The sequence below is a fragment of the Dioscorea cayenensis genome, chromosome 7, assembly GCF_009730915.1.
Source record: "Dioscorea cayenensis subsp. rotundata cultivar TDr96_F1 chromosome 7, TDr96_F1_v2_PseudoChromosome.rev07_lg8_w22 25.fasta, whole genome shotgun sequence".
In the NCBI taxonomy this organism is placed as follows: Eukaryota; Viridiplantae; Streptophyta; class Magnoliopsida; order Dioscoreales; family Dioscoreaceae; genus Dioscorea; species Dioscorea cayenensis.
In genome coordinates this window covers 19,496,143-19,510,057 of record NC_052477.1, presented here as the reverse complement: position 1 = coordinate 19,510,057, position 13,915 = coordinate 19,496,143, and the positions used below count along the sequence as shown (strand labels likewise).

Here is a 13,915-nt window from a genome sequence, read left to right as displayed (position 1 = left end):
AACATAATCAACTATCTCGAATAGGGCATCTGAGGCTATTGAGATTGGACACTGAACAGTAGCATGCCCCACCCCACAGGTCTCGCAAGACAAAACTGCTCCAGAATTTGAGCTTGTACCCAACACAAACTCATCGAATCTCTTTGTTAGGGTCTCAACCTTGGCGGCTAGCGTAGTGTTGTCATTTATCTCATAAATTTCAGCTGCCCTAGGGGTTTTTGTGTAGTAGACCAATGGCATTCATTACTTTCCATGTTTTTAATCAAAATTTCAGCATCTTCAGGGGTTTTATTACTCAATGAACCCCTTCCTGCAGCATCGATGAGTTGTCTAGTTGCATAATTCAAGCCATTGCAAAGCATCTCGATCCTTATCCATGAGGAAAAGCCATGGTGGGGAAACTTGTGTAGGAGATCCTTGAATCTCTCATGTGCTTCGGAAAGTGTCTCAGAATCCTCTTGCTGGAATGCAGAAATCTCTTGCCTCAATCTAGCAGCTTTGCTTGGTGGGAAATACCTAACAAGAAATTTGTCCACCATTTCCTTCCAAGTGCTGATCAATCCTGGAGCCAATGAAGTGAGCCATCTATATGCTGCTCCCCTTAGACTGAAAGGGAATAATCTCAATCTTATCGCATCATCGGAAGTTGAGTTAATCTTGAAGATGGAACAAATTTGGAGGAAGCGAGACAAATAAGCATGCGGGTCTTCATCAGCTAGCCCACCAAATTGTATGGAATTTTGGACCATCCCAATTATTCTTGCTTTGATTTCAAAGTTGTTAGCTGCCACGGTGGGAGCATGCGCACTGAATTCCTCACTAGTAAACTGAGGTCTTTCATAATCATACAAGGTTCGCCTTGGTTCTGCCATAACTGAAGGTTCACTAATCTCAACTCGCATTCCTTGATGTTCTGAACTCTCAGCCACCTCTCTCAATCTTTGATGTAAGGTTCTCTCAATTTCGTTGACATGCTCTGCCAGATTTGTTTGATTGGTGCGTGTCATAAGATGGTTCCTTGCACAGCATTGAGAGTCACTGATCTGTGTATAAGAGGAAGATAGTAAAACAAAATAAAGGCAAGTAAATGGAAATATATGTGCAAAAAGAAATAAAAAGAAGCAAATGCACAAAATAAAAGAAACAATGGCTAAATCAATAAGCTCTGAGTTTTTCGAGTATTCCTTGTGGGCCCCCGACAACAGCGCCATATAGGGGAAGTAATAGCAGCTCTTGGGACCCCAGGGAATACGACCCTCTCGTGCTCGCATGAGGGGTTTATTACTTGATGACCCATTGATACACCACCGCATGTGACCTGCAAGTGCACGGGTTTGTCGAAGTAATAAATCCCATGTGAATGAATATCGTATCCACAGGGAGTAGGGAATAAAAACACCAAGATTGCTACTTAACCAAGTGAAGATGAAACAATGATTGTGTTGATAAGATATAATGTAGACAGAATAAAAAAAATAAGAAAGAGAGGCACAAATAAGTGACAGAAAAAGCAATCGATATGAAGTGGGGTACTCGGATATTGTTTCGCCTATGATTATCATTTCAAGTGCAAAACCAACTATTATGCTTCCTAACTAATGCTCAATGAGTCATGGACATCCTAAGATACATGGTCCCAAACCTAATGTCAACCGTGACTAACTCTACACTATGCCCTAGCGGAGAAATCGATCAGTCTCAACACCTCACATGGTGCAAAGTTGCAAGATGCTCTAGGGATTCCAAGTGATAAACCCTATTCCTATATGTAGACCTATCCCTTTCATCCAGGTGAAAGGCCCCTAGTCACAATTAAGCCGCAGATACTAAGTATTACTTCAACGCTTCACTCTGTTGCTCACGCAACTAAGCCATAGCGGAGTTCCTCTCTTAGTACTTGATAAGTGCTTGTGAGATATGAATGCGAAACGTTCATTCTTTATGTTGAGCATTACTTTTCTCAGTTTTTACAATAATAGGTGTGTTTTTATGTTACTTTTACGCTGGTGGGGCTGTGAGGCCGAGTATGAAGGAAATAGGCTAATGTGGATCATAATGCACCAATTTTGAAGGAGATCTTTCTAAGGTTCAAACGCGAAGACATAGGACAGGTGTGAGATGCTAGAGTGTGTGCCAACCTCCTCGCATTCGAGTGAGCACATCCATTTGGAGGGGCACAAAGGCAGTCACACTCGAGCATTTTGACCTATGCATACAAGAACAAGAGCTCCACCCACATGTATATCATTGAAGAAGCAAGTGATTCAAGACGTGAACGTGTGCCCATTTGTGTTACCCCGATGAAAGTATGGAATTGGGAAGTTATTCAGGTCGAAGACTATAGCAGAGTACTTTAGCAACACTGTGGAAATTATCCACGCCCATGTGGAAATTCCGTACGGGCGCATGTATCGTCCACGCCCGTGGAGTTGCCCGATTCCAGCCCTATTTAAAGCCGATTCAGCCCCGATTTTGGTATTCTTTTCTCCATCTTTTCCCTAATTTGAGAGAGGGCTTCGGCTAGGGTTTTGAGGGGTATTGGCTAAGGTTTTGGAGAGGTTCTACGGCTCTGACATCGTCATTCCTGAGGAAGAAGGTTGGTAGGGGAGCTTCGATCGAGGCGTATCCTATACCAGACGAGGGAATCCTTGGACAACGAGTAGAGGACTCTCCGCAAGACCATCGACACGACCATCGAGGGGGTTTCTTTATGGATTCATTGCTTTTACATTCAATTTCTTTGATTGTACTTAGCTCCATGGAGAGCTAAACCCCTAGTGGGTACTTGGGTGATTGTGAATCCTAGGATGTATTTGTTTCTTTGAACTTCTTTATTATGCTTTCAATAAATTTATGTTTATTGAGAGTTCCAACCTTGAATGCTTGATTGTATGAACATTTCCCCTAGAGTGACACTAGGCTTCAGAGTTCTTGTTGATAACCTTGTGAGTGAGTGACACACCACGAGCGTTAGACAAATTTAGGTTGGAGAGGGTCGAGAGGGTGAGTCGAGAGATACAGGAGCGTCCCCTTTCCCCTCTGATGTGATAGATTCTACCTCCGTTCCTTGAGTTCTTTGTAGCCATAATAGAGTGAATGGTCTAAGGGATGAACCTCCGTTGGGGCCTAGTTGCGCATGCAATGGAGTGAAGCGTTGAGGGGATCTTAGTATCTAGGGCTTAATTGTGGCTAGGGACCTTCCACCTGGACCAAAGGGTTAGGTCTATAATTAGGAAGCGATTTATCACTTTGAATCCCTAGAGCTCATTGGAACTTCATTCGAGTGCGAGGTTGAGAGGTTATTTAATCTCTCCTCCGGGACATGAATAGAGTTAGGCATAGTTGACCTTAGATTTGGGACTATGTATGTAAGGATTTCCACGACTCACCATTGTATTGATTAGGAAGCATAATAGAGAGTTCTTGCACTTGAAACGATTTTCCTAGGTGAAGCATCATCCGAGTACACCATCTTTATCGATTGCCTTGCCTCCTCCTTACTTTTGCTCTCTTACTTGTTGCTTTTAATTGTTGAGAATTGAATCATTATCATACTTATCATTGTTGATACTCCACATAGCTAAGAATTGAATTAAGTGTCTTTACTCCCTACTCCCTGTGGATTCGACCCTGCTCACCCGGGATTATTACTTCGACAAACCCGTGCACTTGCGGGATATACGCTTGAGGGGTATTGTCAAGTTTTTGGCGCCGTTGCTGGGGAGCTAGGCATTTAGAGATACTTTGCACTTTGTTTTCTTAGCTATTTCACCACACATTCTAATTCATATTTTCTTATTCTATCATTGCTCTAATTTTTCCTTATTTCTTTTTGTTACAGAAAATGATCAACATGTTTGAATCATTTGACACTATCATGAGGATGGTTGAATACGTAGAGCAGAAAGTTCAAACATTTGCATGGAATGACATATCGTGTTATTCTTACCATGGACAATGTACAACTCAATGACCCAGATGAAGAATCGGTTGAAGAGTACATCGCGGGATTCAAGGGCAAAAGGCGTGAATTGGATAATGTGATAATGCGGTTTGAGGAATCCACTCGATGTCGATGAATGACCGATTCGAGGAGAGTGTAGAAAGAATCCTTGCTAGGTTTGCTTCTTCCTATCAAGATCAGAAGCAAGAACTCTTTTCAGTTGGAGTTGCTATTTCAAATTTGGAATTCTATGGAATAGACACGTTGATATCCAGTGCAGATTGTAAAGAAATAGATTTCTAGGTGGAAAAGGAAGAGAATAACAGTGAACATGAGGCGAATGATTTCGAGGAGATTGATAAATTGAAGGAGGGTAGCTTGCGGCCGTCAATTGTCGAACCACCAGAACTTGAGCTTAAGACTCTTCCAACACATTTGGAATATGCATTCCTAATGGAGGACTCTAAACTCCCCATAATCGTGGCGTCGAACTTATCTGCAGAACAAAAGGATAAGCTTGTTAGCATGTTGAAAAAGCACAAATCAGCCATCGCATGGAAGATCTCCGACTTTAAGGGTATAAATCCATCATTCTGCACTCATAAGATCCTAATGGAGGATGACTATAAATCTGTGATCCAACCTCAACGAAGATTGAACCAGAATATGAAGGAGGTTGTTAAGGCGGATGTAATAAAACTTTTGGATGCAGGAATTATCTACCCCATATCCGACAGCAAGTGGGTGAGTCCGACCCAAGTTGTCCCGAAAAAAGGAGGAATAACAGTAGTGAGGAATGAAAAGAATGAGTTAATCCCCTCGAGGACAGTTACTGGTTGGCGAGTCTGCATTGATTATAAAAGACTAAATGACGTCACTCGGAAAGATCACTTTCCTTTGCCATTCATTGACCAAATGTTTGAGCGACTAGCGGGGCATCATTTCTACTGTTTCCTTGATGGCATGTCATGATACATTCAAATTCCGATAGCCCCAGAAGATCAGGAGAAAACCACATTTACTTGCCCTTATGGAACATTTTCTTATAGAAGAATGCCTTTCGGGTTGTGTAACGCCCCTGCAACATTTCAGCGCTGCATGACGGCAATTTTTGATGACTTTCTCGAAGATATTATGGAAGTTTTCATGGATGATTTTTTAGTGTTTGGGGACTCTTTCGATGCTTTCTTAAACAATTTGGAAAGAGTATTAGTGAGATGTGAAGAGACAAATCTTTTCCTTAACTGGGAGAAATGTCATTTTATGGTACAAGAAGGCATTGTCCTTGGACATAAGATTTCTCAGGCAGGAATGGAGGTGGATAAGCTGAAGATTGAGATAATTGACAAGCTTCCACCACCTATGAATATAAAAGGGATCCGTAGTTTCTTGGGTCATGCAGGTTTTTACAGAAGATTTATTAAGGATTTTTCAAAAATCTCCCAACCGTTGACCAAACTTCTGGAGAAGGATACCCCTTTTGACTTCGGAAACGACTGTCTGAATGCATTCAATGTATTGAAAGAGAAGTTAGTGCAAGCACCAATCCTAACACCAAAGTGGGATGAACCATTCGAAGTAATATGTGATGCTAGTGATTATGCAGTGGGAGCGGTTTTGGGTCAGAGAAGAAATAAGCAATTTCAATCGATCTATTATGCAAGCAAGACTCTCACAAGTGCACAAGAGAATTACACCACTACTGAAAAGGAACTATTAGCAGTAGTATATGCTTTTGATAAATTCAGACCATATCTCATCCTATCTAATGTCACCGTGTTCACAGATCATTCTGCACTCCGCTATCTCATGAACAAGGTAGATGCGAAGCCAAGATTGATTCGGTGGATATTGTTGTTGCAAGAATTCGATATGGAAATCAAAGATACAAAGGGGACAGAGAATGTGGTTGCCGATCATTTGTCGAGATTAGAGGGTTGTGAGGGGCAAGAACCAGCAAGCAAGGAAGTTAATTATTTCTTCCCTGAAGAACATCTGTATGCGGTATAGGAATCAAAATCAGAACATACCCCATGGTTTGCGGATTTTGCAAACTATCTGTCAGGAAAGGTATTGAAGCAGGGCTTAAGCTTTCAATAGAAGAAGAAATTTTTCAGTGACCTTAAGAATTTTTTATGGGAAGATCCGTACATGTTCCGTATTTGTGCAGATCAGGTGGTGCGAAGGTGTGTTTCTAGAGAGGAATGGTGGAACATCATTGCGCATTGTCACTCAGGCCCAGTGGGGGGCACTATGCGTCAAGTCAAACTGCAGAGAAGGTTCTAGCTGCTGGGTTCTATTAGCCGACTTTATTCCAAGATGTTCATCAATTCGTTTTACGATGTGATAGTTGTCAAAGGGTTGGAAACTTATCACGAAGGGATGAGATGCCTTAAAATCCAATGCAATTTTGTGAGGTGTTTGATGTATGGGGAATTGATTTCATGGGACCATTTCCAAAGTCCAATTGCAATCAATACATTTTAGTACCAGTTGACTATGTTTCCAAGTGGGTGGAAGCCCAAGCTCTTCCAACTAATAATGCAAGAACTGTGGTGAAATTTCTTAAGAAGTTATTTGCTCGTTTCGGAACTCCAAGAATTATCATTAGCGATGGGGGAACACATTTTTGTAATACACAACTGGCGAAAGTGTTAAATCGTTATGGGGTTCATCATCGTCTTGGAACACCTTACCATCCGCAAACAAGTGGGCAAGTGGAGGTTACAAACAGAGAGCTCAAGAGAATCTTAACTAAAACAGTGGAACAAGGTAAACAAGATTGGTCTGAAAGGTTGGACGACACGCTTTCTGCTCATAGAACCACATACAAAATGCCAATAGGGACCACTCCCTATAATCTAGTGTATGGAAAATCTTGCCATTTACTGGTAGAATTAGAGCACAAAGCGTATTGGGTAATTAAAGTGATGAATTCCGACTTGCGCAAATTTGGAGAGCAACGAATATTACATCTCAATGAGCTAGATGAATGGAGGCTGAAGGCATATAAGAATGCAAGTGATAAGTGATTGTGCGATATGAATGGGAAGCGTTCATTTTTTATGTTGAGCATTACTTTTCTCAGGTTTTTACATTAAAAGGTGTGTTTTTATGTTACTTTTACGCAGGTAGGGCTGTGAGGCCGAGTATGAAGGAAATAGGCCAATGAGGATCATAATGCACCTATTTTGGAGGAGATCTTGCTAAGGTTCAAACGCGAAGACATAGGACAGGTGTGAGATGCTAGAGTGTGTGCCAACCTCCTCGCATTCGAGTGAGCACATCCATTTGGAGGGGCACAAAGGCAGTCACACTCGAGCATTCCGTCTTATGCATACAAGAACATGAGTTCCACCAACATATATATCATTGAAGAAGCAAGTGATTCAAGATGTGAACGTGTGCCCATTTGCGTTACCCCGATGAAAGTATGGAATTGGGAAGTTATCCAGGTCGAAGACTGTAGCATAGCACTTTAGCAACACTGTAGTAATTACTGTAGCAGCATTGTTCACAGCCGGCCGAGAAATCAGAGAAATAGAGAATCCACATGGGCGTGTGGAAATTATCCACGCCCTTGTGGAAATTCCGCACGGGCGCGTGTATCATCCACGCCCGTGGAGTTGCCCTATTCCAGCCCTATTTAAAGCCGATTCAGCGCCGATTTTGGAATTCTTTTCTCCATTTTTTCCCCAACTTGCGAGAGGGCTTCGGCTAGGGTTTTGAGGGGTATTGGCAAAGGTTTTGGAGAGGTTCTATGGCTCCGACATTGTGATTCCATTAGGAAGAAGGTTGGTAGGGGAGCTTCGATCGAGGCGTACCCTATACCGAACGAAGGAATCCTTGGACGACGAGTAGAGGACTTTCCACAAGAGCATCGATGCGACCATCGAGGGGGTTTCTTTATGGATTCATTCCTTTTACATTCTATTTCTTTGATTGTACTTAGCTCCATGGAGAGCTAAACCCCTAGTGGGTACTTGGGGGATTGTGAACCCTAGGATGTATTCGTTTCTTTGAACTTCTTTATTATGCTTTCAATAAATTGATGTTTATTGTGAGTTCCAACCTTGAATGCTTAATTGTATGAACATTTTCCCTAGAGTGACACTAGGTTTCAGAGGTCTCGTTTGTAACCTTGTGAGTGAGTGACACAATACGAGCGTTAGACAAATCTAGGTTGGAGAGGGTTGAGAGGGTTAGTCGAGAGGTACAGGAGCGTCCGCTTTCCCCTCCGACGTGATAGATTCTACCTCTGTTCCTCGAGTTCTTTGCGGCCATAATAGAGTGAATGGTCTAAGGGATGAACCTCCGCTGGGGCCTAGTTGCACGTGCAATGGAGTGAAGCGTTGAGGTGATCTTAGTATCTAGGGCTTAATTGTGGCTAGGGACCTTCCGCCTGGACCAAAGGGTTAAGTCTATAATTAGGAAGCGATTTATCACTTGGAATACCTAGAGCTCATTGCAACTCTATGCGAGTGTTAGGTGTTGAGATTGTTCGATTTCTCCTCCGGGACATGTATAGAGTTAGGCATAGTTGACCTTAGATTTGGGACTATGTATGTAAGGATTTCCACGACTCACCATTGCATTGATTAGGAAGCATAATAGAGAGTTATTGCACTTGAAGTGATTATCCTAGGTGAAGCATCATCAGAGTACCCCATCTTTATCGATTGCCTTGCCTCCTCCTTACTTTTGCTCTCTTACTTGTTGTTTTTAATTTCTGAGAATTGAATCATTATCACACTTATCATTGTTGATACACCACATAGCTAAGAATCGAATTATGTGTCTTTACTCCCTACTCCCTGTGGATTCGACCCCGCTCATCCGAGATTATTACTTCGACAAACCCGTGCACTTGCTGGATATAAGCAAGGGGACCTTGTCAAGTTTTTGGTGCCGTTGCCGGGGAGCTAGGCGTTTAGAGAAACTTTGCACTTTGTTTCTTAGCTATTTCACCACACACTCTATTTCATATCTTCTTATCCTATCATCGTTCTGATTCTCTTTTTCTTATTTTTGGTGCAGCTCCAGGTTATGACCCGATGGAATCCATCAATATTGATTGGAGGAGACCCTGAGTTTGAATGTACACTTAGAAGGAAAGGAAAAGAACCTATACAAGAACATCCTAATCCAACTGATTTGGAAGTAGAAGGATCTGACAACATGGCAGAACAAAATGAGCAACAACGAACACTATCCGATTATGCCAGACGTTCAGTGTTGGGGACACAATCTAGTATTGTGCGTCCCCCAATTACAGCTCAGAATTTCAAGCTAAAGCCGGCATTCATCCATATGTTGCAGTAGTCCGCACAATTCAACGGTTTGGCCGATAAGGATCCAAACAGTCACATAGAGAGCTTCCTCGAGGTGTGTGACATGCTGAAGATAAATGGTGTGACGGATGATGCAAACAGCAAAGAAGTGGCTACACTCATTACCTAGGGCATCAATCACTACATGGGAGGAGATGGTAGAAGCTTTTCTATCCCGTTATTTCCCTCCCAGAAAATCAGCAAAGATTAGGAATGAGATCTCGTCCTTTATGTAGTTGGAATTGGAGTCTCTATTTGAGGCATGGGAAAGGTTCAAGGAACTCTTGCGAAAGTGTCCGCAACATGGATTCCCGCAGTGGATGATTGTTCAAACCGTATACAATGGTTTGAACACGAGTACAAGGCAACTCTTGGATGCAGCGGCAGGAGGTACCTTATGTAGCAAAACCCCCGACGTGGCTCATCAATTGATTGAGGAAATGGGGTTAAATAGCTACCAGTAGAACGTTAGGGAAAAGAAAAAGGTGGCCGGTCTCCATGAAATTGATGCGGTAACTTCATTGGCGGCCCAAGTGGAGAGTTTGAGTAAGAAGCTAGATCTTATAGCCTCGAATAGAATTGCCGCCGTGACCAATTGCACTGGTTGTGGTGGAGGACATGCTTCCTCCGATTGCCCAATCGTCATAGGTGATGTTTCTTCAGTTGAGAATGTTGACTTTGTAGGTAATGGAATGAGACCTCAGGGGAATCCATACAACAACACCTACAATTCAGGTTGGAAGAATCATCCCAACTTTTTATGGAGTAATCAAGGACCACAGAAGACCATGGGGCTATCGGGGTTCCAACAACAACAATAAGCCCCTCAAGTGGAAAACAGAATTTCAGGCTTGGAAACCCGAATGACGGATTTGGAGAAGCACTTGGCTAGATTTGTTCAATCGGCAAATACAATGTTTGAATCAGTCGAGGCTACACTTCACAATCACACCGCCTCCTTACACAATCTTGAAAATCAAGTGGGGCAAATTGCGAAATCTCTTTCTGAAAGGCCACATGGGAGTTTACCAAGTAACACAGAAACCAACCCGAGAGAACATGCGAAGGCAATCGCTTTGAGAAGCGGTCATGAGGTTGAAGGGAGGCTTCCGAGTGAGAAGCTAAAAGAACACGCACCAGAGGTTATAGAGGTTGAGGAGGGAGCAAACAAAGAGAAAGAGATGGTACCCCCACGTTTCAAGCCAAGAATCCCTTATCCCTCTAGATTGAAGAATGACCAAGGGGATGGGCAGTATAAGAAGTTCCTGAGTTTGTTCAAGCAACTCCACATCAACATTCCTTTTGATGAGGCTTTGGCTCAAATACCTAAGTATCCGAAGTTCCTGAAAGACCTATTGACCAACAAGAGGAAATTGGAGGAGAGTGCTTCAGTGATGCTTGATGCTTCATGCTCGGCGGTGTTGCAAAAGAACATGCCGAACAAGAAGAAGGACCCGGGAAGCTTCATTATTCTATGTAACATCGGACACTTAGGTGAGGAAATGGCATTGGCAGATTCAGGGGCAAGTATCAACGTCATGCCATATACTTTCTTCTAAAATGTAGGCTTGGGTGAGCCTAGGCCTACTCGGATGACTTTACAATTGGCAGACCGAACGGTACGACATCCGAGAGGCATCATTGAAGACGTGTTTGTCAAGGTGGACAAGTACATTTCTCCGGTTGACTTTGTAGTGCTAGATGTCGATGAGGATGCAAATGTACCCTTGATACTTGGGAGACCATTCTTGCGAACTTCCAAAGCATTGATTGACATGGACGGCGGAGAGCTCACATTGAGAGTCGGAGACGATAAGCTCACTTACTGCCTTGCTGAAGCCATGCGGCATTCTCTAGATTTTGATGACACTTTGTATTTTGTAGACACTACTGATGAGATTGTTGATGAATATATACAGGAAATATTCAACTCGGATGTATAAAGGTTTGTTCGACCAAGAGGAGAGCAATGAAGAAGTAATGATGCTTGGTTCGAATGGAGAGGAAACATCTACCCAGGGGATCTTGAAGAAGGTGTTCTTGAAAATGAAGAGAGCTAGGAGACGCCACCGAAAATGCCCCAAGACTATTGGAGACGTACATGAGCCAAGGAAGTTGGATGAACGATTGCTAGGTGGTCCGAAGCCTGATAGTACACCCTCTACCCTCAAGAGACTTTGCTCATCATGCTTTCAAGTTATGGGTAAGAAGGCAACCTTCCTTCATGAACCCCGATGAGGTAAGAAAGATACGTCAAGCTTAGTGATGTTAAACAAGCGCTTCTTGGGAGGCAACCCAAGTGTTTACTGTTTTCGTACCTTTTAATTTAGTTTGTTTGCATAATTGTTAAGTGTTGGTGTTTCAATTTTTTTTTCGTGCTTGTGCTGCGATTTTATTGTGGGTTTTTAAAAGAATTCATTGTGTGTTTTGTTGCGAATTGGCGAAGGTTGGTCGTTTGAGTTCTATTTTGTGTTTTTATCTAGAAAATTTTGCATAATAGGGCAGGCTCTGAGTGTGTCAACATGTTCAGAATATTTCTGTAGAGCCTGCAGGTTTTTCTAAGTCATCCAGAGAAAACACACGGGCGTGTGGAATTTCCACACGCCCATGGATGTGTACTGTGAACTCATCCAGTGAGGGTATAGGGGTGTGCGGCTGCCCATGTGGATGACCATGCGACTGGCGCACGCTCGTGGGTAATTTCCGCACGTGAGTGTGCCTTCCTGCAGAGTTGGGCAGATTTTCTCGAGAACACACAGGGGCGTGGACTTGCCCCTGTGGGTGACCTTGTGAACCACACACGGGTGTAGGTAATTTCCGCACGCCCGTGCGAAACTCTGCAGGTTGCTCCCTCCATCCCGAGAAAACACAGGGGCGTGCGACTGCCCCTGTGAGTTGGGCATGTGAATGTCCACGCCCATGGGGAATTTCCGCACGAGCGTGCGTAATACTTGATAATTTTCTCGGTTATCCAGGAAAGCCACAGGGGCATGCATCTACCCTTGTGGGTCGGACGCATGGGCATGGGTAATTTTTGTACGCCCGTGTAAGAGCAGTCAGAGTCAAAGGAGCGCTTTCCCGAGAAAGCACAGGGACTTGTGTACGCCCCTGTGGTGCTCTCGAAGTGAGATGCACGGGCGTGGGTAATTTCCACACGCCCGTGGGGATTCACAGAATTCCAAGAGACGCGATTTTCTTCGTAAAAACCTTGAGATCCATCTCATTCTTCATCTCCAGTCGCCAGAAAACGGTTCCCGATCATCTTTCCGACCCTTCATCGCTGTTTGGAGGAATTTTCTTCGCAAATCTTACAGAATTTCCAAAGTTTTCATATTCATTTCTTCAGTAACCTTTCTATCCTCTTTTCTTTGCCAATTATGGGTTTTCACGGATTAAATACTTTTAAATGCGAATTTTCATGCATGATGGATGTGTAGTAAGCATTTAGAAATGGTTTTAAATTGATTTGTTAAGATTTGTTGTGCACCCGTGCGGGAGTTCCATGCTCTGCAGAGCTACACGGGCGTGGGTAATTTCCACAGGCCCGTGTGGAATTTTGCAGTATATTACTTTTGAGATTTTTGTCTGTTTTCATCTTTTGCACTCCAGATATGGCACCTCGAGCAGAGAAGAATGAAGTTAAGCGCCTCAGACTCACCTCACCCGAACCGATAGATGTGGAATTCTCGAACCCCAAGCATCAGGCTCGCTTCGAGAGACTTTCAGCACTCGGGTTTGGTCAGACTTGCTTCGCGGATGTACAAGTGCTTCGACATATTCAGCAGGGTGATGAGGTAATTAATGAGATTGATGAGATGCTGGCAGTGGGAAGCTGGAGGAGGCTGCTGACGATTAGTGAACCAGCTTACCGCACACTTACGCTAGAGGTTTTGGCATCCTTTGAGTTTCGATTGCTGCATGGGAGAGTTGACACTACAGAGGCTATACAGTTTCGGGCATTCGGTCATCCATTCTCCATGAGTGTCACTGAGTTTTCGATTAGGATGGGCCTGTACGATGTCGCTTATACAGGTACCGTGGAGTATGGCCGACTACCAGTAGATTTTCCAGTGTCAGTCATTCCATATCATGCATACATGATTTTGTGTGGGCGTCGGGAGTACGAACCGGGATTATCGAAGGCTTCTAGTTTGTCCCAGTTCAGTTACAGATATGTACACGCAGTCATCAGCAGGTCCATGACAGATCCAGTAGATAACACAGCCGCTTTGACCAGACTGGATCTGCTTTCCTTATACTCCATGGCTCACAATGTACCACTTCACTTAGGGTGCATTCTAGCAGATGTTTTGTAGTACCAGGGTCATTAGACGAGAGTGGGTCTACTATTTGCGGGCCCTTATATCACCAGACTCATTTTGGGAATGGGTTTGGGTGACGCTCTACGTGGTGCTGAGAGGACAGTTGTACCCACCCCTCTTGCGTTCTATACGAGCAGGATGATGGGGTTGGTACAGAGGTTTGGGCCAGGGGTTTATATTCTCACTACAGCTACCGCTGAGACCACCAGAAGCGAAGGAGCTACTGCAGGGGGTGTCCAGCAGACTCCTCCATCTTCTGTAGCACCGGGTATTCGAGCCTATGAGCATATCGATAGGCTAGAGACCGATGTTAGAAAGAT

At 43.6% G+C, this 13,915-nt stretch overlaps 2 non-coding genes across 2 annotated transcripts; one reads left to right on the top strand and one right to left on the bottom strand.

Moving 5' to 3' along the window:
* The first annotated feature begins 384 nt into the window (after positions 1–384).
* LOC120266100 lies at positions 385–491 on the top strand. The gene has a single exon (XR_005537944.1). It is a non-coding gene; the product is annotated as a small nucleolar RNA R71 (small nucleolar RNA).
* An 8,985-nt stretch (positions 492–9,476) lies between these two features.
* LOC120265982 lies at positions 9,477–9,583 on the bottom strand. The gene has a single exon (XR_005537826.1). It is a non-coding gene; the product is annotated as a small nucleolar RNA R71 (small nucleolar RNA).
* Between the last annotated feature and the right edge of the window lie 4,332 nt (positions 9,584–13,915).